Raw genomic sequence first — 13,553 nt, 5'->3', positions numbered from 1 at the left:
AGGGTGCCAACCACCTGCATACTCCCCCCTTGAGCTGCCACTGAATAACAATTATGGGCGGGGTCCGATTTCTCGTCCATAACAAAAATTGGCTAGACTGTATGATCATATAAATGAAGTAATGTTGAAACACAACATGCACTGTTGCAATTTGAAATACTCAGGCTTTAATAGATTTTTTGTATAGTTCTGCCTTATATTGAGTGAATTTGACCCTGGGTAAAAAAATAATGTCCAAATATTTATAATTACGTGCAACCAATATATTTTCCTGATTCATAGCTTGTGTTTTTATCAATTTAGATCGAAGATCAGAATTGATATAGCAGCCACCAGACCTTTAGATTTGTAAAACCTGATAGCATCTGTAATTATCTTACACTACCGCAGGAAAATAGTCCCAATGACATTCCACGTTAAGGTTCAAATGCAGATAGTGATGTCCACTTAGTAGGTTTTCCTAATATATCAAATTTAATTCTATGCTATTCACGCAAATAAAGAACCCCAATTAACAACTTTTACTGCGAACTAAATATGCTGATTAATTTGGTTTGTTTTAATTAACAACGATCCAATTAAAAATAGTTGACCTCTAACCTCTTATCAGTACTGTACCTGTTTCTCTTTGACACCCAAAATTTTCGAGCATATGGAGAAATAATGACTCTGCCCCCTGTGATCCGCCTATGCCAACGACAAACATATATTTGACCACGGCTTCGTTCCGCTATCGAATAAAAATCACGATACTCATTTATAGTACACCGCTAGGATACTCCAGCAATTCTAGAGGTTATCGGGCAGCTATTTTCTGACTCCGTAAAAAATAGGAGATGTAGTATGATTGCCGATAAGTCAACCACCAAATGCCAAGCTACGAACAATTAAACTTCTAATGATAGTCTTCAATGATAGGCAAAACTAATACCATAACGAAAGCTTTAAAAAGGCCCCAAAAATGAACAATTCATAACACGAGAATCGACCTAATTTATACCCTATAAAAAACAACGTAAAACGAATAACAACGAACATGAAAACAACGACAATCACCGGGCTTCAGATTCCTGGTTAGGGAGAAGCACGAAAAGTATGTGGTATGGCTTCAGATTCCTGGCTAGGGAGAGGCATGAAAAGTATGTGGTAGGGTTTCAGATTCCTGGCTAGGGAGAGGCACAAAAAGTATTTGGTAGGGTAAAAATAAAATCTGATCGCTCAACCCCCCCTCCCCCCGCGCCCAACATTGGACAACGGCGGGAAAATACAACAATAAAACCAACTACAGTACTTTATGAACAAAATTTCTGATTTCGAATTCTGATTTAACACTTGAGATCGATACAGTATACGAACACCATAACAAATCGAACAAAAGACACCAAGTTACATGCCTACCACGAAACAGTACTCGCTGTTTCCACAAGCTAGTTCAAAATCCAAAAAGCAATTGATAAGCACACCTAGTTTACTCAAACAAAAGTATCAATGAAAACATGTCCATCAGGATTTAGTGAAAACATATAAAATGTCTAAGAAAAACAAGGTCTTCGAGCAAGATGATAATTACTTTAATATTGTCATCCAAACATTGTACGTTTGTAACCCGTGATCTGTATTCCTTTTCATACGAAGATATTACTGGTTCGGGATATTTTGAACGATAGCAGTATTCAAAGTTTACAGTTTATTTCCCTAGACATGTAACATACAATTCCTTCCATGGTGGACGCTTACCAATTTATTTTAGAAAACTTAATATCCGAGTCCCTCCAGACGATAATAGAAGCTTTGTTCTTTTTAAGTCGCTAATATTGTTAGTGACTTCTTGCACTCGTCGTAATAATGTGGTGTAATAGTATGCAATTGTGACCAACAAATACCCCCCACTCCTAAAAAAAAATACCTGCCTTTATAAGACATGTTACGGGGGTGGGGGGAGGCAATCCCGCTTACACCACCTTATTCCATATGATTTGCATACTTACATATTAATACACCACCTTATAATGCTGATCGGTTTCGTAAAACCGTCAAGTATAGCTTCATACGAGTTCAAAATGTATCTCTTAAATAACATACCTATGTTCTACGTGTTTTTTCTGCTTTTGTGAGAACGGGAAGTTTACATTAATAATTAAATAGTCAGTTAGCATTGAACTTAATATATTACTCAGTCTCCGATTCAGACACAGGGGCTCGTTATAATTGACTTTATAGTAATAAACACACACACACACATATATATATATATTTGACGTACATGAGAACACCGCTTGCATAAAGTCCCACGCCCTAGACCATTCGGCCAGCAAGGCTATATAAAAAGATAATGCTGGCTAGGTCTTTCCTCCTTGTAGTGTTAATCCAGGGCAATCACTTAGCACACGATGTATGGTAGTACGGAACAGCACATCTAGGTGCTGTTATGTAGAATAGAGGATCAAATAAAGATACATGTCACAACAAATCAATATTATTCAAACGTTCCAAAATGCGACGACTTTATTCGCTACACTGCTCCATCGGATCAAATAGTTTTCTCTGGGCAGGTCTTCCCTCCTCGTAGGATTAATCTAGGGTTGTATCTTGGTACATGATGTATTGTAGTACGGGACTGCTCAACTAGTTGTTGTTATGTAGGATAGAGAATCAAATTAACGATGCATGTCACAACAAATCAATATTATACATACATCTAAGAATGTGACGACTTTAAAAAGTAATACTACTCTTGTTTCTATACATGTACATAAATAAAAGAAACACAGACTTATTGTTACTACTTAAAATATATGTGACCCCCTACTGCCACTTTTACAGTTATTATGGGTCTTCACACCAGATGAAGTTTTCCGCTTATACGTTCAAGTTAACCACACACGTCAGACTGGAACTGCATGATTTTGGTGATATTGACATTCATATCAGTTTAGAAAAGGGGAACAAAGACAAACATTGCGTACTGTTATCCACAATATTCCAAGTCACAAGAGTTTACTAAAGTATTGCATATGACCATCATCATTTTCCTCGAAAATATGTGTTCACCCTTTCAATATCAGACAGTACCCTTCGTATGCATTGTTATGTCAAACAAATAGTTACATGGAACATCAATTAAATGATATAACGAAGTTCAAAATCGAAGGACACTTCAGAGACACCAAAATACGAGAACATGGCTTAAACATGAAAACACAAAACTAAAACACACAAATGTGATATACAATGGTTTACAACATGATGCAGTTTTCGTACTTTGAAATAGTAGTGGTTTAATTTTCCAACACATGTTGAACCGGAATAGACAATAGACTCTTTGCATTTGTTCATCTCAGACAAAACCACGGAAAAAATAGATATATAACAGCTGCCAGTTAATAATAATAATAATTATAATAATCACCCATCTTCGTACAAAACTTGTAACGATCGACTTTTTTTTATTAGTTGTCAGGTGATCTGTATATTATTTACATTTTCTTGTTACAGACACAACTGACTATAAAAGAACCAAAGTCTTTCCCGAGTTTTTTACCTTATGAATGATTATTCAATATCAGTTTAAGGAGGTAGACCTAGGGTAAAGGATATAACTCTTGAAATCAGTGATATGTTTGCATCATATTCAATTTCACCAAAGCCTATCAAGATTTTAATTGAAACAGAATGAAATCAGTCCAAGTTACTTTGATGCTTACATAAGATTGATGTAAAATGCTGAATACAAACGTTCCAATGAAAGAGTTGTATCCCATACCCTAGGTCTACCTCCTTAAGTTTTATAAGTATAATTGGTGTTGGTTTTGTCTTCGTTTTGTTTTTCGCTAATTTTGGTTTCGAGTGCTTCTAGTATACAGTTTACTTTTGAATTTTGAATTTCTTTAATATTTTTTTCGGAGGTTACCCTTTGAAACACGTGTACGGCATCCCGCAATTTGCATATTTATGTGATTGACATTTTTGAATAAAAAACCAAAAGATTGTCTGAATTTGTATGAGTAAGTAACTGAAGAAATACAACATTTTTTTTACTATTTTCCACAATTTTATTTCATATCATACGAACAACAACGCAACATTAATTTTAAATGTAACAGTAGATATGTTAACGATGGTAAAATAAGACAAAATGACAATAAACCAATGAGTCCTGTCTCGTGTTTTTACCATGAACAAGAGCAACCACTAGTGCTAACATTACATTTTTACAAGTTAGCATGGAGTAGCTTGTCTCAGTTATGTCAATCGTACAGGCATCTGTAATGATAAATGATAAACAAATCCAATGCACTCGAATGATTTCTATATAGCTTGTGCAATGAAACTATAACTATTTTATGTTTTAATTATATTAATCATTTTCATAATTTAAGGTAATAACCAAATTACAGAACTAACCATCGTTAACAAGGAGGGAAATACTAGTAATACAAACTGGCAAAAGCTAGGATGAACCGAAAAAAAAAAGAAATTAGCTTCTTTATGTTCCTGATTTGATATAGACATTTCAAAGTGAAATGGTGACGAAATACAACCTACGATACGTTATTCAGTAATAACATATCTTATTATAGTGTAAGATATCAAAAGCCAAGAACCTTCACTTAACAGAAAAATGTGTCTTCATTTGACAGATTTCACTTCATATTGACAAACACACAGTTAGCCTTTGATTTTTCAAGTAAGCAGCAATCGTCGTTTAGTATAATGTAAGAGAAACTGTTTTAATTTCTAGGAAATTGATGTGTTCTTTGAGGAAGTCTAGACTTCAAATCCCTGATACTGAACGATCTTCCATCAAAACCGAGAGGCGTCTATGAAAAGAGTTTGATTGAGAACTGGAAACGACAAAAACTGGCCTTTCAAAACGTTCTGTTGAACTGTCCACCATAATAGATAAGAAGACAAATCCCAAAGAATAATTGGAACTTGAAATGTCCAATTATGAGAATCTGGAAGCCGATGTTCAAGCAGATAAACTGGAGGAGTAGAGTGTGTAGTCGACCAAGTGGAAAAATAACTGTTATGGAATTCAAGAGGCCTAGCATGTTCTTCCAGAAGAGTAAAGTCCAGAGTCGGAATTAGGTCTTACTTTTGTAAAAAAATTGAGAACCCCAGGGATAGCAACAGTTTGCTGACAACACTTATGAGAAGTTTGTCGCGGGAAAGTTCTTTTATTAAAGAATCGCCTAAATAAGAATGTATCTGAATGGTCTGCTTTGACGGACTGCACCACTTTTGTGAATACTAGAGGTGCAGTAGATAGACCGAATGGCAGAGCTCTGAATTGGCAAACCTTGTTGTCCCAAAACAAAGCAAAGAAATTATCGAAATGAATTAAGGACATATTGACACATGAAAATAAGCGTTTGCCAAATACAGGAAAGTGGTTTACTACATGCCTGATAGGATTGAAAATCTGATAGAACGCTTGGTCTTTATCTTGAAGTGGGGAACAACTAGATATGTATTGAGGATCGGCAAATCGATTACTGGTCTCATTCCTTCTGTTTTTGAAATAAGGAAAATGAGAGAATAGAAACCTGGATCTCTTGAAGATACGGAAACTTTCTCCATTGCCATCTTTGTCAGAAGAGAATCAACTTCGGCTGACAGGAGGTGAAATTTTCTGAGGTAGTGTCGTGTTAGACAGTGGAATAGGAACTGGACAGAGAGGTAATTGTTCTCTAATTTGAAGAGTTAATACCCCTCGAATTACTGACAGCCAAACAATCTGAGGAAAATTAGTTAACCTCCCCTACGAGAAAGATAAGTCTTGTTAACAACCCCTGGATTAGGTTTTCAGCAACCTAAGAAGATTAGGTTAGAAGGATTAGTCTTGTTATCACTTTTTAAAACCACCTGGTTTGTGTCTAGGAACTCCTTTCTTATGACCACCTTAACATGAACATTTACTGATGCTGTTGTATGACTGAGAAGGTTCTGAACCTTAACCTCATCAAGTGGCAGACTAAATATCTTGTCGTATAAATAAGACATGATGAGAAAATCCTTGTTCTTGCTTCATCCAAAATATCGATCTTTTTGATTAAGTAACATTGGCTAATTTTCCAATAACCCAAAACTGATTAGAGCCAAGAGCTTTGTCAACCTGATGTAATATGGTTTTACTTCAGGAGCAACCGCGAACAAATAATGTTCCGCGGTATCTTAAACATGAAAATCATTTCTCAGATTCTCCGTTTTTGACCAGACTACTGATTATATAAATATTGACACAATATACCGAAGCGTCAGCAGTGGGAATAATTAAAATACGTCAAAATCCATACATCGTGTACTAAGTTACAGCCCTAGATTAATCCTACGAGAAGGAATGACCCGGCCAGCGAAAACTATATTTTATATAGCCTAGCTGGCCGAGTGGTCTAGGGCGCTGGATTTAGTGCAGGCGGTGTACGAGTTCGAGTCCCGCGGAGGGAACGACCAAAAATTTGCATCGCAAATTTGACAGTTCTAACATCGTTGGGAATTTTTCAGACCCTTCTATAAGTTTACGTTATTTTCCCTGTATCAATTTGATCCGATGGAGCAGTGTAGCGAATAGAGTCGTCACATTCTGAGACGTTGTACATATATATAGTCCTATGCTAGGAAGGATAGCATCACTTTAGAGCTGTTATAAACGTCTATTAATCCATGATCAGAGTAAAAGTTCTAATTGTACAATAATGTAACTAGATTCACTGTCACCAATTAGCATCCTTGATTCAGAAAAAGAGAAAATTATCGGACAAATTTTCTGATCCATTTGCCGAGTTTTATCTGTAACTTGTCAATTGCTTCACAACATTTTATGTGCCATATTTAGCGTCTAGAAATACATTAAGAATTTTAAATAAAAACAAGGAATAACTAAAAATGACCTGGAGCACTTAGAGCACAGACGATTGCAAAGAGACTTAATGAATAAATGAAACTTGTTTTGTGCGCGATTTATATTAGCGTTCATGACATGTATGATAATTATGTTAAGAAAAGGCTACTATTTGTAAGGCATCATGCACGTACAAGTTAGCGGTTAGTAGAAATCAATCCAGATAGGATCTATCGCAGAGAGAATGCACGATATTAATAAGAGTTATAAATTTCAAAAACTAAAACAATTCAGTAGAAATCCAAAAATCTACCTCAAACAAAGACAAGTTTAGTATATTGATTAATTTTGAGAATGACATTTTGAAATCACGCCACCCTACGCCTTTATCTTTCTTTTATTTTTTTTTGTTTAAAAATAGGAGTATTTCACGGTACAAAAAAATACTTTTTGTTAGTAGATATGGGGATATTTAGGCATGTAACTTTAAGTTCCAAAAGTACACCCTGATGAGCAAACACTGAAAATAAAAGGCTTTCAAAGTTGTTTCATTGGAATTCTGCTATTGATTAAAACTACAGTGTCTAACCACTAAAGCAGGTTTTACGCTTTCAACGCCGGGTTCTTGGTTTTTATAACGGCCTCGTTGGTTTATTTAGGTCGTTTCATGAGAAAAAAAGTGGGTACATTCATTCTGATATAAAATTCCGTTCAGTAAATCTCTGTAACAGTATAAGCATTCGTTGCTAAAATGATCCACCATTAAGCGATTGCTTGTCTGCAGAGGTATATGTGTACGGTTTTCTCATTCATTCGAGAAAAGCAGATGCAAAAAAAAAAGGGAATTCGTCTGATCTTTTGCCTAAAGCGGTCTGTCAAGAACGTTAAATGAATATCAAGCACTCCGTATGTCCCCATTAAGTCTGCAGATTTAAAAAAAAATCCATAAATGCTCTGATATTTTCAAAATCATGAAATTAAAAAAATGGTTTTGTAATAAAAAAAATCTTATTCTATATGTTCTGCAACCATCGTCCTCATGTAATTATACAGAAGGCGTTGATATGCCAGTTTTTACAATGCATCGTAAATCCTTCATTTTAATATTAGACAATTAATAGCGTAACCCAAAAATACCATTCGGCGAGGCAAAATAGGTATGAATTATAATTAAACAAATTCTTTCTAACATATTTGACGCTTTTCATCTTTGTTTTTACGGTACTACCATAAATACAGCTTCTATTGTGTATGCTTGAGTTTTTTTTTCTATCATTCTCATATTAAGAATATGTAACGGAAACACATCCACGACATCCATGCTTCGAAAATGTGTAATAAGGTGAAGGTAGCGGTCTTCAATAACACATTTTTCCTTTTTCTTAACTATTAACAATTCGTCGAATTTTTTTGTTAAGATGCGTACAACGACAAAATCGTAAGATCATCCGTGGAACTAAAGTTATCGGTCGAAGCACACCATGTAATATATGTGACAATCACAAGAAGGCTTGAATGTTAATTTATATCTTTATAACAGATAAGAAATTCTGGAACAGTAGTATATATACTATATAATATTTAATAATCAGAACATTTTAAAAACTTATTTCAAAAATAATAATTTAAAACATGAAATCATAAAACCTTATTTTTAACACTTGTTGTTTTTCTTGTGAGAGTATTGCTTGAAAGACTTTGCTCACACTACACACATAATATATAAACAATAAAAAAAACATCAAATTTACGTCGAAACTTACAAAGTTAGTGTCTTTTCTATTTTAATTTACACATAACAACTTTTCAAAAGCAGTGTTTGGAAATATCTTAACCAATAAAGTAGCATTTAACGCGTTAACAATTTGTATAACGCGTTTTTGTTATATTTAACACTAAAAAACCATTACTAGTTATTCGCATTGCAGTCAATGCAAAAAGTAACGTGTTTAAGTTGCATTAAATCGTTATACGTGCATTTAAGGCGTTATATGCGTTTTATGATCACATTATGCCAATAGGACCCTATTTTAAACGAGATTTTTGAGCTTAATGAGTTAAATCAATACTTAACGCGTTAATTTATCGGGCTATTGACATGTACGGCCTGTCATAAATTTGCGTCAGGGGTTACACACGGTGAACACTAAAATCGAGATTTAAATGAATAAAAGTTGGCTTTACCTAGCAAAGTATGCATACGTCTGCAAAATCTGAAAGAATAATCAAGGAAACCAAGGTTATTGCGGTAATCAAAAGAATGCAATCCAAGGATAAAAACCCGACACGGAAAACAGACATACACAACAAAGAACATTAAGTAACTAAAATCATACATACAAAGTAACAAAAGGAAATGAGCAACTCGGACTCCACTAAAAACAGGGAGCATGCACCATGTGCACCGGTAGGGTAAGCGTCCTCTGCTTTTCTAGAAACACCCGCCGAGTCCAGTCCGGGGTAGACAAACGAGGAAAGGAAAACGATGACCCGTTGAATAAATCAGTTTTCATGGTGCAGATGGATACACCATAAAGATCCACGAGTTCATGATGACGACCATAAAAACTTCTGTAGTGATGACTTCAATCTTGTAGCAACATAACCTTGTTCCAGAAGCCTATTTGTTAGAGTTCTAGTGCGATACAAAAAGTCTGCGTAGTTTTGGCAAGCTATGGCATAACATATGAGTTGTGATATGAACACTCCATACGCAGGTGCTGAAGGGATGTTGCCACAGATGAAAGGAAAGTTGACAATTCTGAATGAAATGTCATCACGTTTATCGTAAAGTTTGGTCAACAGTTTTCCTTTATTATCGATTTCTAAGGTCAAGATATGAGGCTGACTTCACAGTGTCTGCAGTATCATTTATCTCAAGTTCTTTTGGGTAGATGCGATGTATCAAATCCCCGAAATTAGGATTGTTTAAAGATAATACGTCATCTATATAGCGGAAACTGAGATTGAAGGGGCTAGCCAAACGATATTCTTTGTTTCTGATCAGATCAGCTATAAAGTCAGCCTCATAAGAGTGAAGGAATAGGTCAGCAAGTAAAGGAGCACAATTTGTTTCCATTGGAATGCCGACCGTTTGTTGAAAAACACGTCCACCACACTGGACAAACATGTTGTCGATTAAAAATTCCAGCATATTGTAAACATCTTCCTCTGTATATTTGGAAGACTATTTGGAATTATTTCTTTTACAGTATGAGGAATCTCTACCAAGAACTATATATTTGTATCTAGGTGTACCATCTTTTTTGGAAAAACAACGACGTATAATGTTTTTAAGTCGGGATTTTAACTGAGAATGGGGAATAGAAGTATACAGTGTTGAAAAATCATAGGTTTTAATGCTATTATATTCAGATAATAGTCTTGAACTGATTGTCTCCAAAAGATCTTTCGAATTTATCAGGATTCACATTGAATTAATACCACTACGGGAATAACAAGTGCTGTGGTAGGACTGCAGACCCTCTTTGACAGTTGTGAGTATAGAAGTGAAAAGTTTTGAAAGAGGTTCGGTGGTACATTTTGCAGATTCAGCTATGAAACGTTGTTTGTATGGATTCTTGTGGAGTTTAGGAATCTAGTACAATTGACGGTAAATCACAATCATCGTCCTTGGTAGAGACCAAATGAGGATAGCACAGATTTATGGTTTTCTACAATCTCTTCTTTGGAGAGTGTGGTAGCAGTATAGGTCTTATCACTGCTATTATTTTCTACGTCTACAGAAATCAACAAAAAATAAAACAATCAAAATAATACATACAAAGTTACAAAAATAAATAAGCAACTCGGACTCCACTAAAAACTGGGAGCATGGGCCAGTTGCAAAAATAGGGTAAGCATCATGTTAGGCTATCACAATACAGAAAGACAAGTGTATATAAATCTGTTAGGCAATCAAAATACAGAAAGAAAAAGTGTATATAAATCTGTTAGGCAATCACAATACACAAAGAAAAAGTGTATATAAATCTGTTAGGCAATCACAATCGAGAAAGACAAAGGCATAAACATCTGTTAGGCAATCACAATACAGAAAGACAAGTGTATATAGATCTGTTAGGCAATCAAAATACAGAAAGAAAAAGTGTATATAAATCTGTTAGGCAATCACAATACAGAAAGAAAAAGTATATATAAATCTGTTAGGCAATCACAATCCAGAAAAACAAAGGCATAAACATCTGTTAGGCAATCACAATACAGAAAGACAAGTGTTTATAAATCTGTTAGGCAATCACAATACAGAAAGAAAAAGTATATATAAATCTGTTAGGCAATCGCAATACAGAAAGAAAAAGTATATATAAATCTGTTAGGCAATCACAATCCAGAAAGACAAGTGTTTATAAATCTGTTAGGCAATCGCAATACAGGAAGACAAGTGTATACAAATGATTTGATATTTCTAAAGTATTCTATTTGCGATGAACACATATATTACAAAATTATGTTGAAAAGTAATCAAGGGAACCAAGATTTGAGCGGAAATAAAAAAAAAATGTAAACCAGGGACAACGACCAGACATTGAAAACACACACACGCAACCAATAACATAATAACCAAAATAATACATAATACATACAAAATAATAAAAGTAAATAAGCAACTCGAACTCCACTTAAAACTTGGGGTAGGGTAATCGTCCTCTGCCTTTCTAGAAACACCCGCCGAGTTGTCCATAAAAAGTCAAGTCCATTGTAGACGAAATCGAATTTAAGATTTTAAGCATTTGTAGAATTAAGATTACTTACGTTCAACAAGTTTTTCAACTTTTTTTCTACTAGCTAGCAGTAGTTCACTTTCATTCGAACATATGATTCTATATGATAGTATATGAGGATTCAGAATAAAGAATGTTCATTTAATATTAACCATGAATCAATACAATCTACAAACATAATTATAATATAACAGCGAGTAATTCAATGTGAGAAAACAGCTGTGCGTTTTGATTAATCTTTTTTCATGACATAAAGTTTTTCGTTGGGAGAAAATTGTAGAGGACTCTCGCCTTGCTGGTACACTAAGGCCATTCTTCCAGATTAAATGGAGTCAATCGTATTAACTTTAGATTCTCTGTGTAGTTGTGTATTTTCTTAAGTTATTTATTGTGACTTGCTGTTGTGTGATATACTTATTTTCGCGGATAGTGCATGACCGAGAAATTTGTGAAAATTAGTAGCACGCGCAAAAAAGTACAATTGCAGTAGTCTTAGTGTATAGAGTAAACCCATACTTCTAGAAGACCTTTAAATGGTGATGTAGTACTCAACACATGAAACGGTACAACATATTTATTAAAAAGTATACAGTGTTGAAAAATCATAGGTTTTAATGCTATTATATTCAGATAATAGTCTTGAACTGATTGTCTCCAAAAGATCTTTCGAATTTATCAGGATTCACATTGAATTAATACCACTACGGGAATAACAAGTGCTGTGGTAGGACTGCAGACCCTCTTTGACAGTTGTGAGTATAGAAGTGAAAAGTTTTGAAAGAGGTTCGGTGGTACATTTTGCAGATTCAGCTATGAAACGTTGTTTGTATGGATTCTTGTGGAGTTTAGGAATCTAGTACAATTGACGGTAAATCACAATCATCGTCCTTGGTAGAGACCAAATGAGGATAGCACAGATTTATGGTTTTCTACAATCTCTTCTTTGGAGAGTGTGGTAGCAGTATAGGTCTTATCACTGCTATTATTTTCTACGTCTACAGAAATCAACAAAAAATAAAACAATCAAAATAATACATACAAAGTTACAAAAATAAATAAGCAACTCGGACTCCACTAAAAACTGGGAGCATGGGCCAGTTGCAAAAATAGGGTAAGCATCATGTTAGGCTATCACAATACAGAAAGACAAGTGTATATAAATCTGTTAGGCAATCAAAATACAGAAAGAAAAAGTGTATATAAATCTGTTAGGCAATCACAATACACAAAGAAAAAGTGTATATAAATCTGTTAGGCAATCACAATCGAGAAAGACAAAGGCATAAACATCTGTTAGGCAATCACAATACAGAAAGACAAGTGTATATAGATCTGTTAGGCAATCAAAATACAGAAAGAAAAAGTGTATATAAATCTGTTAGGCAATCACAATACAGAAAGAAAAAGTATATATAAATCTGTTAGGCAATCACAATCCAGAAAAACAAAGGCATAAACATCTGTTAGGCAATCACAATACAGAAAGACAAGTGTTTATAAATCTGTTAGGCAATCACAATACAGAAAGAAAAAGTATATATAAATCTGTTAGGCAATCGCAATACAGAAAGAAAAAGTATATATAAATCTGTTAGGCAATCACAATCCAGAAAGACAAGTGTTTATAAATCTGTTAGGCAATCGCAATACAGGAAGACAAGTGTATACAAATGATTTGATATTTCTAAAGTATTCTATTTGCGATGAACACATATATTACAAAATTATGTTGAAAAGTAATCAAGGGAACCAAGATTTGAGCGGAAATAAAAAAAAAATGTAAACCAGGGACAACGACCAGACATTGAAAACACACACACGCAACCAATAACATAATAACCAAAATAATACATAATACATACAAAATAATAAAAGTAAATAAGCAACTCGAACTCCACTTAAAACTTGGGGTAGGGTAATCGTCCTCTGCCTTTCTAGAAACACCCGCCGAGTTGTCCATAAAA

The sequence above is a fragment of the Perna viridis genome, chromosome 14 (assembly GCF_037379345.1).
Source record: "Perna viridis isolate PV_CMFRI_1.1 ecotype Kerala chromosome 14, ASM3737934v1, whole genome shotgun sequence".
Lineage (NCBI taxonomy): Eukaryota > Metazoa > Mollusca > Bivalvia > Mytilida > Mytilidae > Perna > Perna viridis.
Note: the sequence above shows the minus strand (reverse complement) of the source record.